The sequence below is a fragment of the Megascapheus bottae genome, chromosome 24 (genome assembly GCF_031878675.1).
Source record: "Megascapheus bottae isolate mThoBot1 chromosome 24, mThoBot2.hap1, whole genome shotgun sequence".
Classification (NCBI taxonomy): domain Eukaryota; kingdom Metazoa; phylum Chordata; class Mammalia; order Rodentia; family Geomyidae; genus Megascapheus; species Megascapheus bottae.
Genome location: NC_143532.1, coordinates 9339864 through 9354210, shown reverse-complemented (window position 1 = coordinate 9354210; position 14347 = coordinate 9339864). Strand labels below are relative to the sequence as shown.

The window sequence follows — 14347 nt, the reverse complement described above, 5'->3', positions numbered from 1 at the left end:
ATCTGTTCTCTTATATTTTCTATTATTTCTTACTATAATTTCTGGAAGAGTTTCTTGATATTATATTCTAGCTCTTCCACCACATTTTTATTTTAGTAATTCTACTATTTTGCCAGTTTTGGGCTTGAACTCAGGGCCTGAGCACACTGTTCTTGGATTTTCTCAAGGCTAGAGCTCTACCACTTGAGCCTCAGCACCACTTCGGTCTTTTTCTATGTGTGTGGTACCTAGGAATCGAACCTGAGTCTTCATGCATGCTAGGCAAGCACTCTACCACTAGACAAAACTCCTGGCCCCTAGTAATTCTAATTTTTACTGTATTTTGTTGTCGGGATAATGTATAGAAGGGTTACAGTTACATTCGTCAGGTAGTGGGTACATTATTTCTCAAACCTTGATGGGATTCTCATGTTTTTGTCACCCTTTCCCTCCCCCAAGTCATCTTGTTTTCCCCCTTCCCTTCCCTATTTCAAACAAACAAATAAGTGTATATACAGTATACCAGTATACAAATTCAGCTACAGTAACCTCATGAGATTAACCATACATGGAAAAAAAGAGAAAAAAAATAACTTCACATAGTACATTAAGAACAGTAATCACGAAGATAAACTTGTTTCATTAACCTCTTGTTCATTTAGTCTATCCTTTATGACCTTATGTGCACAACTTTTGAGCTATTATGATCCTCTGTTAAGAGAATCCTAAATGTGTACTAATTATTACAAATAAGGGAAACCATGGAGGCTATGCTCCTTTGGGACTGGCTTACTTCACTTAGTATTATTTTTCCAAGGGTTTCCATTTCCTTCCAAATGAGTCGATGTCAATCTTTCTGATGGCAGCAAAGAATTCCATTATGTATAAGTATCACATCTTCTTGATCCATTCATCGATTGAGGGGCATCTGGGTTGATTCCATAACTTAGCTATGGTAAATAATGCTGCAATGAACATCATTGTGCTAGTAGCTTTAGTATGGCCTTGCTTCTGGACATTTGAGTAAATGCCAAGGAATGGGATTGCTGGATCATAAGGAAGTAATTCTATTTTTAAATTCTAAAATTTCTTCCTTCTTCTCCAATTATTCCCTTCATATAATATTCTCTGAGATATCTCTAAAAATTGAAAGGGGAGTTTTTTTTCCTTTTTAAAGCGGTTTTTTGTCTCGTTTCCTGCCTTGTCTTTGATTCTTTCATATTCTTTTTATTTTTGTTTTTTTTTTCTTTTACTTTAAGGTCTTTCTTTAAAAATCCTTGTTCATTGAGGCTAGACTAGGATGTAGGACAAAGGTACTGTATTCTGGTCACTAATTTTATTCATAAACTTGGCCTAAATCCAAAGTCCTTTATTTGTACTGTGCCCTAAATGACCTTTTAGGCTATGGCCTTTTTTTTTTATCCTACCAAATGAGCTATCTATGGTAATCTCCAAAACTCCATTAACATTTTTGCTTGTATTTAAGGGTACTTCCTACTCTCTCCTACATAGGCACTCTACCAGCGACCAATATCTCTAGCATTTTTTGTGCTTATTAGTTTTGAAGTGGGGGGGGTCTCACTTTTCTTTCCAAGCATATTCATTCTATGTTTCCCATAATAGCTGGGGAAACAGGCACACCTAACTTCATCCACTGAGACAGAGCCTTGTAGGCTTTTCTACTTGGGTTAGCCTGAAATTATAATCCTCCCAATCTGAGCCTCCTAGCTAGCTAGGATTACAATTGTGAGCCTCTCTCACAATTCTCCTTCTTTTTTGGGGGATGTGGGGGATCAGTCGTGGGACTTAAACTCTGGGCCTGGGCACTGTCCCTGAGCTTTTCAGCTCAAGGCTACCACCCTACTCCTTGAGCCACAGTGCCACTTCTGGTTTTCTGGTGATTAATTGGAGATAAGAGTCTCATGGACTCTTTAATGCCTGGGCTGGCTTTGAACCACAATCCTCAGATCTCAGCATCCTGAGTAACTAGGATTACAGGCCTGAGCCACTGTACCCAGCTTTCACACTGTATTCTTTATATCTGAATAAGGACATTTAGTTTGTAAAAGGAATTCATTTGCTGCCATCATCATATTGAATGCCACAATTAAAAAATATATATATTTTACTTAACACCCAGACATCCTGTCCTGATCAAAGAAAGCCTGTCATGACTTAGCTTTATTCTTGAATCTATGTCCACACCTGTCTCATAGGTTGATATTTGCATGTTTAGGTTCTGTCTTCAGTACTAGAGCAAATGAATAGTTCTCTATTGATATAATGGTTCTAAAGAAAAATAACACAAAGATAAGGTACATGACAGAGTGCTATTTTGGATATGACTAAAGAAATCCTCTCTGATTATGTGATACTGTATAAGAGATCTGAGTGATTTTTCACTTATGTCCTTTTTAAAGCTAGCACTGATGGCTCATACCTGGTAATCCTGGCTACTCAGAAGGCTGATGTCTGAGGGTTACAGTTCACAGAGAGTCCAGGCAGGAAAGTCCATGAGACTTTTATCTTTATCTCCAATTAACCAGCAAAAAAAGTCGAAATTGGTGTTAATGGCTCCAGTGGTAGAACATTATCCTTGAGAACAAAAGTTCAAAGCTTCAGGACAAGCACCAAGAAAAAAGGAGAGAGGGGGGGGAGAGGGAGGGAGGGAGGGAGAGAGAGAGAGAGAGAGAGTTTACAGTTGTGAGTTAACACCACCACCATTCTACGTACACTAAAGAATTGTCCTTATGACTTAGGAGCATGGCCTAGTGGTAGAGTGCTTGCCTAGCATGCATGAAGCCTTGGATTCAATTCCTTGGTACCACATACACAGAAAAGGCCAGAAGTGGCTCTGTGGCTCAAGTGGCAGACAGCTATCCTTAGCAAAAAGTACCCAAGAACAGTGCCCAGGCCCTAAGTTCAAGCTCCAGGACTGGTTTTTAAAAAAAAAAAAGATTGTCCTTAGGAAGATCTTTCAAATTTCAATTATTCGTTGCTCTTATGGCTGATATTGTCACTATTTGAATAGGCATTGATGACATTTTCTTTTGTGTTTAACTCATATGATTTATGGCTTATTTTTAATATTTATTCTATTAATCATTGCTTGTATTAATAATTATTTCCTGACATAGACTGAACTACATAGAAGTGTGATTTCATAGGAACTGAGTTGCCATGTTGCTTTAGGGATTGAATAAGAAAACTTCTCTAAATGCACCTTGCATATTCTTATGTACATTATAGAATTGCTTTTCCCTTCAGCACTTTTTTTTACTAATATCAGGCCTATAGAATGGTAAAAGTACTTCTTCCCACCATTAGCTACCTGTAAGAGAATTTGTTAGCAAAGAATCCACGTGGCAGTCACTTTTCTTCCCTTGAATATTTCTAGTTCTGTATAGCACATAGTTGTAAATATTCTGGTAATCTTGGGCTGCTTAAGGTTGACTGGATCATTTTTGTAAACATGAACATGAAAGATGTCATTTGTCCTGTGAACTCCTAGCTAGCACTGCCCCCGCTGTAGAAGAAACTCCATCTCAACACTCTTTGTTTTGCTTTGAGACAACCACTGGTGATCCAACAGCCATGGGAATGGAATCTCCCTTGGTTTCAATCTCGGTTAAATTAGAAAAAACTAAAAAAAAAATGAAATCTTTGTTGTCTCTGTCCAAATGTAGCAGCTGTTTAATTTCAATTAACAATGCTTGAAAAAGAATATTACACCAGAAGTAATTAAAGCAGGGGGGGGTTCCTGCTCACCTCCACACTTCCTTCTAATTGAAGGTCTATGGTGTGCCCCAGCAGAGTTGTGAGGTTTGGGTTCTGAGAAAATCTGGCAATCTGGGTCTTTGATATAGAGCTCTTTTCAAACAAGTGATAGGACAGGAAGCACAGACCTCCAGGAAAGATTAATTTAATTTTTAAGGCTAAAAATTAGCTGTACATATCAGATTTGTTTATACCCAGTGCCAACTCGTTCACTTCAAGTCCTTTGCTTTTTCCTCTCTGCAAGGAGTCTGTCTTCTTTCAACAGTCCTCTTCCTCTCCTGCTACGGAAAGCTGGGCCCTTTCTTTTCTCTCAAACATTTGTTTGCTCTGACTGACACATTTGAATCTCCACCAACAAGCAAAGCAACCTGTAACATACAACCTCCTAAACTCCACTTTGCTAGTCAGGATCCCACAGGAAACAGAATTTACCCACAAAGGTGTGGATGGAGAGAACTTAATGGAAGGTATTACTGACAAAGAAATCACTAGGACACCAGAATAAGCAAGTAAAGTCTGGAAGCCTGGACACAGCAAGAAACTGTTACAGTCATTCAAGATGGAAGGAACAAGAGAACGCCATGGTGTTCACAGAGCCACTGAGACTAGGATAATAATGTCTGGTGATAATCATGAAAATATATGAACAGTATGATTATTCATGAATAGAAATAGAAAACAGTACAGCCAATAAGAGATGATAGTTAAAGGGTATGTTTGTTGGCAACTTATCTAGTTTGCAAACCCAACCTAAAGAAGTTTGGAGGAAGTACTCCAAATATACTATGCACTAAACTTTCTGGAGACAAGTGCTATTTGAAGGGTACTTGCATGATCTTCTTTTAAAATTTTTTAAAAATACATGGTTAAGTGATTAAAGAAATACAGTTTCCAGGGGAAAGACTTACTAAGAATGAGTATCTAGGCCCAGCTGGCTATGTGCCATCTTGTCTAAGAGCAGAGGTACATGGGACAGGGGAGGCAGCACTGCTGAAACACAGAACCAGAATTCTAGAGAATGATGTGCAAGCTCAAAGAGATTTATCACTGACTGCCCTTCAGCTTTCTCATGTCCTCAATTTCTCCATTGTCAAAGCTTTATGTGTCAGATGGGGACTAGTGCAAGAACATAGCCCCATGCCTCCACCTGATCCAATGGACAGACTGCAGCTTGCTATTCCCTTTTTTGACCCTTCTGGTACCAATACCAGCAAGGCATACCTTCCTGAATTTGCTTACATAAAACTCAGCCCATTGACTGGCAAGAAACAGATACATTAGTGATGAGAAGCCATGAAAAACACAGAGCAATTAACTTTGGTTATCTTTGTAAGCAGCATGCACCTTTATACACAGCACATTTTAGATGATGAGCTGGATTTTTCCTTGGTTCCAGATAGTTTCTGAGCCACCTGCTTCTACCCTCAGTTGGCATCCCTGCCAAAAATGCAAACTACCTTGAACTTACCTTTGGGCAAATATAATTAGAATGAAAAATTGTGTATTCAATTCAATAACCTTCTGGGGTGTGGAAGAATGCCAGAATAAATGTCTATATGGATTAGCAGAGAAGAGTCGAGTCAGGTCTCCTTTATCATTTAAAGAAATGTCAGTTGACCCCCTTGCTCCCTTAGATCAAAATGAGATTTTTCTCCCTGCCAGTGTTCTCAGGAGGGTGATCTGTTTTTTCTGCATCCTTTTTCCCCCAATACTCATTGCTTCTTGAACCCATGGTACTTTTAAGGGATTAATTTTATGTGATAACTTGATCCATATATTTGGCCAAGCATTTTTCTGGGTAGGTTTCTAAATGTGCTTCTGGATCAGATCGACATTTGAATTGGTAGACTGAGGAAAGCATATTGTTCTTCTTACTGCGTATGGCCTCATCTAGTCAGTGGAAGGCCTGAAGAGAAAGCAAATACTAAGAGGGAAATCTTTTGCCTGAGTGTTAGAGGTCGAACATTGACTTTTCCAGCCTTTGTATTGGACTGAAACGCTTGCAGTTCTGGGGTGTCGAGTCTGCTCCCTAGTGCTCAGTGGCCGCCCTTGAGTAGAGACAACCTCACTGACACAACATGGCCTTCCTCACAAAAGGTTCAGTTGGGAACCACTGCTTCTACCATTTAAGTGGGAATGAGGTTTCTGAAAGGTCCCCCAAACCCATGTGAAGGCAAGTGATGAGTGACGACCAAGGGGCTGCCAAAAGAGCCGGATCTACACATGTGTCCCGTCCTCTGTTCATTCCTTTCCATCATAACTGTCACCGTGGGCCTACGTAAATATGGCATCCCCAAGTTTAGGACTCTTGGAACCTATCAAACATGATGCAGATTCAGCCTGCTCCTAGAAGGCTAAAGCTTCAGTTCAAATGATGAGAAATATACATATAAAACAATACCAGGTAGGAAATGATCATTTGCTAAAAGAAGGAAAAACTGCTTCAAGCAGACAGAAAAGATGAGCCCTCCAAGCAGGGAGATGGAAGTGGAAGAAAGACCATCCCAAGCACAAGAACGGGCATTGAGTAAGGCACAGAGGCGGAGTTCTCTTTGGTAGAGCAGTGGTCCTCCCCTCTTAAAATATCCAGCCTGAGGCTCTTTGTGGACCCCTGCTGGCTGACTGATTACCTCAATGCACCCTGCTGTGCACAAGGGGATTACTGTCCTAGCCCAACTGCCCTCTGTTTTGATTAAGGGTCAGTCAAAGAGAAGAGAATTCATTCCAGCAAGTTAAAGCAAGAGATGAAAGGACACAAAGTTCTCCAAGAACACCACAGGAACGAGCACTGGGTTGAGCTTTCCAATGTGACTCCTGGCCACCAAGGAGAACTCTGCCTCATTTGTGATCAGGCATTCGCCATGATTAAGAAGCAGTACAATCAAACCAAGAAGTAGTCATGATCCATAGTAGCCTCAGGGAAAAAAAAAAAAACCAATTGAGGCAGATCTCACTTCTGGAGAAACAGTGACCCAAGAAGACACTGGCTCCAACTCACTTTCGCCTTCCATCTTTCTCCTAGGCACACCCAGCTGGCAGAACCATAAGTCAAATAAAATAAAGGCACCTAGAAAACAATATGAAAAACCCTGGTTGCTAACTTTCTAGGATCCAAAGTACAGGAAGAAATGCTAAGAGAAATAGGGATCCACCTGACACGCTCCCCAGAGTGATAGAGTACCACTCACAGGTGAGAGCTGTAGACCTTTTCAGCTGTCACCAGAAAGCAGGTAGCAACAGTCATATAACCACATTGATGAAAAAGAAAAGCCTAGGAACATTAAGGAGACTAGAGAGGTTCTAGGTAGATCAAAGGTTCCAGAACTATGCAACCCCTTTGGCTTCAGTGAAGCCATTGTGAGTCTGGTTTGCAAAGCACTGCAGGAAGTGATAGGGTTGTTTGTTTAAACATCCTGCCCAGCCACAAACTGATGGGAGACTAAAGGAGGTTATTTTTAGGGTGCATTTCGAAGTCAAAAAAAAAGCAAAAGAAACAGACACTAGACTAAGCTTTCAGGAGCGAATCTGAAAGTTGGAACCCAGCTCTGAGTTTTGTTTGTCGTATCAGTCCCTGCTGAGGAAAGCAAACAGCAGGTAACTGTTAGAACACACCTGTCTATAGCAGCTGTTTGATGTTAGCAGGCTTTGATTGTCAACCAAGCAATTTGCTTAGGATTTGGAAACAAAGGAAGGAGATTGTCAAAAGCCCGAGGAGCAGGTGACATGCAGCATGCCGATGTGCTCCCAGCAGTAGGGAAGAGAATGAGTGAGCCAGCGAGAGATTGGCACCAGAAGTGCTGCACTTTGAAAGAGTGACAGCCTCCTACCGGGGCAATAATGGGATCTCTGAAACAAAGTGCCACCCCCAACCCCCAGAAAAGTTGATGTTGCTAAAGACCATGCTACCAGGAAACCAGTGTAACCAGTGTGAGGATAGGACCTGGGGCTGAAGAGATTTCTTGATCCTTAGCATGATTAGACAAAAATATCAACAAGAAGTCTGTGAAGAATGCCAGCCAGAATGGTTGACAGCGTATAGTGACTTCTGCATTATTGAAGAGTATCAGAACCTACCTAACCTTCAAGAGTCACCTCCCAGTCCCCAGTCAACTCATTCATTAATTCAAAAGTATTCTGGGTTAGGATGGTCAGTGAATTGTGCCAGTCTAGTGACTGGGGAGATGAGTAAAAGAGTTGATCTTTTCTAAAGTAATGTATTTCTAACCTGGAAGTGAGAGTTGGATAAGCAACTCTAGTACCTGCTGGCAGGTGGGATTAAATATGGAAATCCCAAGATGGGAATTCGAATGGCAGCTTTGATTGAATTCTTTGTTATTTTGGGAGGAGCCAAGCCCTTCTCCATTTTGAAGAAGGGTCATTATCATATTTGGGGTCATTTGTCTAGGGAAAAAAATCATTAAAGGTTTCTGTGATACTTAGAGGAAACATATATGGCTATAATTAAAACCAGAGGTAATGGGGGAAGTTATGAAGATCTTTCTGTGGGTGAATGAAGAGAATCTATAATGAAAATGTGAATGTAGTTCTGACCTATCATTTTTTTCACTTCTCTAACTCCCATTTTAAACTTAAATCCAAAATGCACTATGCTGAAGAGAATTGGTTGGCATAAAACTATGGATTTCACCATTCTCTTAAGGGAAAGCCTGAAAACTGAGGACCAAATTTGAGCTTTTCTATCAGACTCCTTTAGGTCAATGATTGAGCATTACTGGAGAAAAATCTGAAAATGCAATGATATTATGTCTGGGACAGTCTCAAACATTCTTCAAATCTGTTCCAAAAGTGGGATAGAGACAAGGAGTTATTCAGAGTATAAAATAATAAGTAAGGAAAGAAGATTGCAATACATCTAAACCACTGCTAAAGGCAGTTTGTTAACAACAGCAAATAGAACCAAGTTAAATCCGCAAGTAACTCCTATTTCCCCCAGGCTTTCTATTTCCTAAGGCCTGGTAGAAAAGGCCCAAAGCGACAAGACTCATTCACCAAGTGAACTGTTGCCTTGTCTCTCTATTACAGAGGTATTAGATGGAACATCTGAAATCATGGTAAATTCTAGATCTGCATCCATTCATTGTGAATAATCCACTGAAGCAAAACTTCATGCTGCCAAAAAGAAGGTGTTGTTCAGAGAATGGTTCTACATTCTGCCAGAGACACGTGATACTGTGTCCTTTAAAATTCTCACCAGTTTTTGTCCATTCATCAAGCCTTCCCATTCGATGAATCGATACTTGTTAAACGTAGAAACATTTGTGTTGGAGGAGAATATAAATTTCCCTAAACCTTAAAAGGGGGTTGGGGAACTTTCTCCCTGGGTTGATGCAGGCAGGGAAGGAGAAGCACTGGCATAAATAAGGAAATTGTGTTGTACAGAAACCTTTTATAATGTAGGGCTTCCCATCATGGTTGGATATTTAGTATTGCAAAATTCCAGTAGTACCTACCATTCATTCAGTCAGATGGCATACATTTCTAAATGTCCTTCTGGAACTGGCATAACCTCTTAGGAATTATTGTTTTGAGTTTTTGCTTCAATAATATGGAACCAGAAAGATTTTGCCATGCCTTGCTGCATGCCTTGTTAGAATCAGTAACCAGTCAGTCAAACTAACTGCTCGATAAGAAGGAGAAGACAACGGTAGAGAAAAACTAGATTGATATATCTCAATAATATTCAGCCAACACTTAGCTTGCTTCCTGACATTCAATGCTAGAAACTTGGAGCAACACAAGGAGTCTTTTTTCTATCAACCAAATTAGGATCAAGCTGAATGCCTTCACTGGGCGCTTTCCACAATGCCTTTTGAATGTATCCTTATTCCAACAGCAAAGATTAAAACTATTTTTCTATTGCAAGGTAATGTCTTCACACACACCCCTGATCTACAACCCATGCTGACCCAAGGTCTCAGCATCACCAAGATGGATAGGGAATGGGTCTAGAATGGAGAAAGACATACCAAAAGGTATTTGTCAGCCATGATGTGGCAGCTGAGAATGCAATGGCTTGTATTTGGGCGGAATCAGCATCAAAACTTCAAATGCAGGCTGGGAGTTTGGCCTAGTGGCAGAGTGCTTGCCTAGCATGCACAAAGACCCAGGTTCAATTCCTCAGTACCACATACACAGGAAAAAAAAAAAGCCAGAAGTGGTGCTGTGGCTCAAGTGGTAGAGCTCTGGCCTTGAGAAAGCCCAAGGACAGTGCTCAGGCCCTGAGCTCAAGCCCAGGACTGGCAACCACAACAACAATAAAAACCTCAAATGCCTCCTGAACTCTGAGTCCCACTGCTTCTGAAGCAGATTTGTATGGCAGTCTCCTTATGGAGGAGAATAAAACTTACCTCCCACCACTCCCCCTCCCCATTTGCCACCAAGATTTACACCTCTCAAAAGAGAAGACTGAATGGAGTTGGGTTGTTTCCACTGGATGTGGAAACTCCTCCTGAGCAGAATACACACCAATTTTTTTTAATCTTGTAATTTAATATTAAAAGGTAGACTACTGTCTCAGAGACCAGTAGCCAGAAAATATACTTCATATGGTTAGAAATCAGTCCAGAGAGGAAAGAAAGAACAAAAACAATACCAACAAATCAGTTCAGCTCCAATGGAGAGCTGAATTTGGACACCATGGTGACCAGAGAAGAGTCAGGAGACAGGACCCAGGACATGAACATGGAGACATATAGCCTGGTGTAATTGCCCCCTGTGTTGGTCCCGGCCTAAACAGGCTCAGATCACAGGACATGGTGTCAGGAAGCTCCCAGCCTCAGGCACTAGACTGACAGATTTAATAAACTATGAGCCAACACACTGGAATTTTTAAAGGGCATCAAGACCCTTAATTCTCAACTCACACAGGATTGGCCTCTATTCAGATATCAGACTTCTTCCACTCACCTATGGGCTGGTTCTTTCCAAAATAGGATAACAAATTGTGCTGAAAAGAGGTCCTTTGGGGCCATTTCCCTCTGAAAAGGACATGTAAATGGTTAAGTGCTCTATCCCTCAGCCTGTCCAGGAGATCATGGTCAGTGGAAAAACATTAGACCAAGTGTCCTGAGGTTTAGATCTTATCCTTACCCTGTGAGATTTTATCACCAACCTGTCTAGATCTTAATTTTCTCATCTGTAAAATTCACTTTCCCTCCATCATAGGTTTACTGTGCAATTCAAATAATGCAATGGTTATGAAAAGTACTTTGGGAAGCTGTAAGAATTATAATAATGTTATTCCTTGACTATAGATTAACGAATATCATAAAATTGCTATTGCCAGTATTAGCATAATAGTACAGGTTGTCCTTCCCTTTAATGAGATTCATCACAGATAAAAATGCTCCTCTTTGTTCTTAACATTTTCTCACCATCTTTCTTTAAGAAGAGGCCATGCAGTTTGTTGTTGATCAGGCATATGCCTCTGAAGGTTCCAGAAGGCCACTCTGCCTAACAAGACATTGCTTGGATTCAGATTAGACATGTAGATGTACAGCTCCCTGAGAAGCTCTAATAAAGGGGTCAACAAGTATTTTAGACTAGTGTGTAAAGATGCTCCAGCAGAAATCGAATTGTTTTTTTAAAACATACTTGGTTTTGTGAATAGTTGGACATTTTGCCCATTAGAGGACAGTACTTCTCCTCATCCTAGGCAGAGAGAATTTGTGCCAGCTTGTAGACCCTGGTAGGAGGTAGCTGGCCAGCTCTACTTGAAGACACCTCAGGTAGGCCTGCTCTGTGGAGGAGCAGCTGTTTGACAAAGGCCAGAAGGAGGCTTCATCACAGCAGGGGGAGCACAGAGCCAGCAGCCCTACCAACAGCTTAGCATGCAGTTTCTCTCTCCAAAACTTAAATGTCACACTGCTGATATAAAATTCATTGCAAGGCTTCTCTTCATTACCTTTCTGGCTGCTTCTCTCTCACTGGCTCCATGAAGATTTCCATAGTTACCAAGCTCTGATCACCAAACAGCCTGTCCTAATACCATAAGCTGCTGCCTCTTTCTTCTCAATCTTTCTCCACATTTCCTTTTCTAGCACAAGGTTAGAACAATGGCTTGGTACTCGCTGAGTAAGCAATTTGTAACTACTCTCTCTTCCCCTATTCTCCTTAGAGGAACCCATCTGCAAAGAAGCCACTGCAGAAACTATCTTTTTCTTTCTCAAAAGACCTTTCCTACCGTGTCCCTATATTTGTAAGGTTCCTTTTGCTTGACCTTCGCATGGACTTTCTGAGAGCCTGGATTCTGCCCTGTCTCCAATTAGCTATTCAAGCAGGTTTTTATGTCTTTTTAAAAGTGACATCCATAAAGGGAGAAGTCATTGGAGGGTTGTAGCCTCGCAAAGACTGTCAACCAGGGAGGACACTGCACCCTGCGTTGGAACACAGACAGACTGCTGACAGCACCTGAACTGATGGGCAAGAGGTGACCTTGGGTTGGAAACAAAGGGCTAAGCCCTGGAAGCCTGCTTCCTACTTCCCTGCAACAACACAGAAACTCAACCCTGAGCAGCACAAGAGCACGGAAAACAAAGGCTCGTTTGGCATATCTGATAACATCTTTGGGAGTGAATAAGACAAATAACTTAAAAGGGGCAGGGGAGATCGATGGTGCTGCTAACTTGAGACTGTCCATATGAGAAGCTCTGATTTATCAGCCTTCATAGGAGCTGATAAGCTCTCAAAATGAATGTTCTCTGATCGGCAGCTGTACCTCCTGGTAGTCTGTGTATGTTACTCTCCCAGTTGGAGGGCAGAAGGGAAGTGACCGATAGGAACTGAAAATACACATTTCGATTCCATTATTCACTGACTTATGGATTTGTCTTATTATCATGGTGATGTTAATTGTGGCATTCCTAGGTACAATCCAAAGCAGGCAAGGATAGTATTTCAGAACAGGTTTTGAGTAGGGAAAATAAAACCGTTGCTAAAAGTGGAGAGCTGTCATTTCTTTTTTATTGGTATTATTATGAAGGTTCTGTTCCTTGCATTAGCAGCCGGAGTCAGAGAAACCATGCAGCCACTTGGAAAGGAGGAGGGCAGTTCTCCCCAGGGCAGGGGGATGTGCTGCATCCAGCAGGGAGAGGAAAGCTATTATTAAAAATCAGAATAAGAAAATAGAGCTGTAAAGTGGGTGAGTAGCCAGGCTGAATATTGGTGCTGAAGAGTGTCTGAGGACTGGCTGGGGCTGCCTGAGTAAGATTAAAATCTGCAGGGAAATTTTGTTCCTTAGCACTGGCAGAAATTAGGAATAAATTCAATTGCATTCTGCACAATAGCTGGAAGCGATTGAGGTTAAGTGGCCTGGCTCTCTGATGTGTTAGTATTACTGAGCACTCTCTGCTCACGTGATTTGGTGTGATCTGCTCTTGGAACACATCGCCATGGCAACTGATGATTTCTATTACAGTACATTCAAGTTCACATTCTAGGCCTGTCATTCGCTCGGAAATTTCCAGTTAAAATATTTATTTATGAAAAAGGAAAAAAAAAAGCAAAGAAAGAAAGGAAAAGCCATTTCCACACTCTTGCAAGGGATAGAAAATAAAAAAGAACCCCTGATGTAGGATGATTTATCTGCAGACAAGAAGTGCATGTTGCATTTTCTCTTCACTATTGCCACCAAACAAAAAAATTTCCCATGAGGTGATCAACTTGGTTGGGCAGAGTGCAAGTTGTAACCTTACCTTCTATGGTTTTTGTGTGCAGGTGTGATGTTGGACTGAATACAGAATGACCAAAGTGGCCTTGAAAAGCTGCAGATCAGAGTTTCCATTTGACTCTCTGAGGCACGTGGTTCCAATTTGAGCTTTCCACTAAGGTACAGCAACACTTTATCTTTGTCAGAGCAGCTGAGAAAGAACTTCCCACACCTCTCAGTCATGCGGAAGGGGTAGAGAGATCTCTCCTTGGGTGGGTCAGTATTCTGGGGGTGCCTCAGTAGAAGAAGAGGGAAGCCTGGGCCATACCATTTCAGACTTTGCTTCCCTGGAAGCCATAATTTTGTTCCATGTGGCTTTTACTGCTCCTCCACGTGCTTACTATGGAAGCTCAGGGGCCTTCTTCCTTACTCCATCCCTTTTAAAAAGACATTTACATGGCCACTGGGTTCTCCCTGGAGGAAGACATCCAAGGGTTAAACTAAATCTTTCCTGGGAAAGAAATCATTATTTCTTGATCATGTACTATACAGAGTATGGGTTACTAACGAGGCCTCCTAGCTTTGTAGACTTTTTCCCTTAGTCAAGCATATTAAATATGTTAATAAAAGATTCCCAAATGCTTTCTCTATCAGAAGCTTCCAGGTGGCTGCAATGACCCTAGGTACTCAATTACCTGCTGAGGGCATCCCATGACTCACAGATGGTTCTCGCTCCAGCTATTAAAACCTCCATGATCCCTTTTTGTGCTGTGGCTGCTACAGCCTAATTGGAATCACATGCTAGTTTCGTAGCTAGAACCCAGAAAAGTCACTGAGATGCCAGTTTGTAAGACCCAGGTGTACCTCAAGCCTGGTGAGTCTGAATCGCCCAGTGAGAGATCTAAAACTCTGTATTCTCACCAC

General features: G+C 41.3%; 1 long non-coding RNA gene across 2 annotated transcripts in view; it reads left to right on the top strand.

Moving 5' to 3' along the window:
• LOC150046918 (uncharacterized) overlaps positions 1-14347 on the top strand; it is a 48575-nt gene that overhangs the window by 33145 nt on the left and 1083 nt on the right. For both annotated transcript variants that reach the window (XR_016539546.1, XR_016539545.1), the window contains one exon: positions 13492-13603. This is a non-coding gene — a long non-coding RNA (uncharacterized LOC150046918). The remainder of the gene's footprint in view (positions 1-13491; positions 13604-14347) is intronic.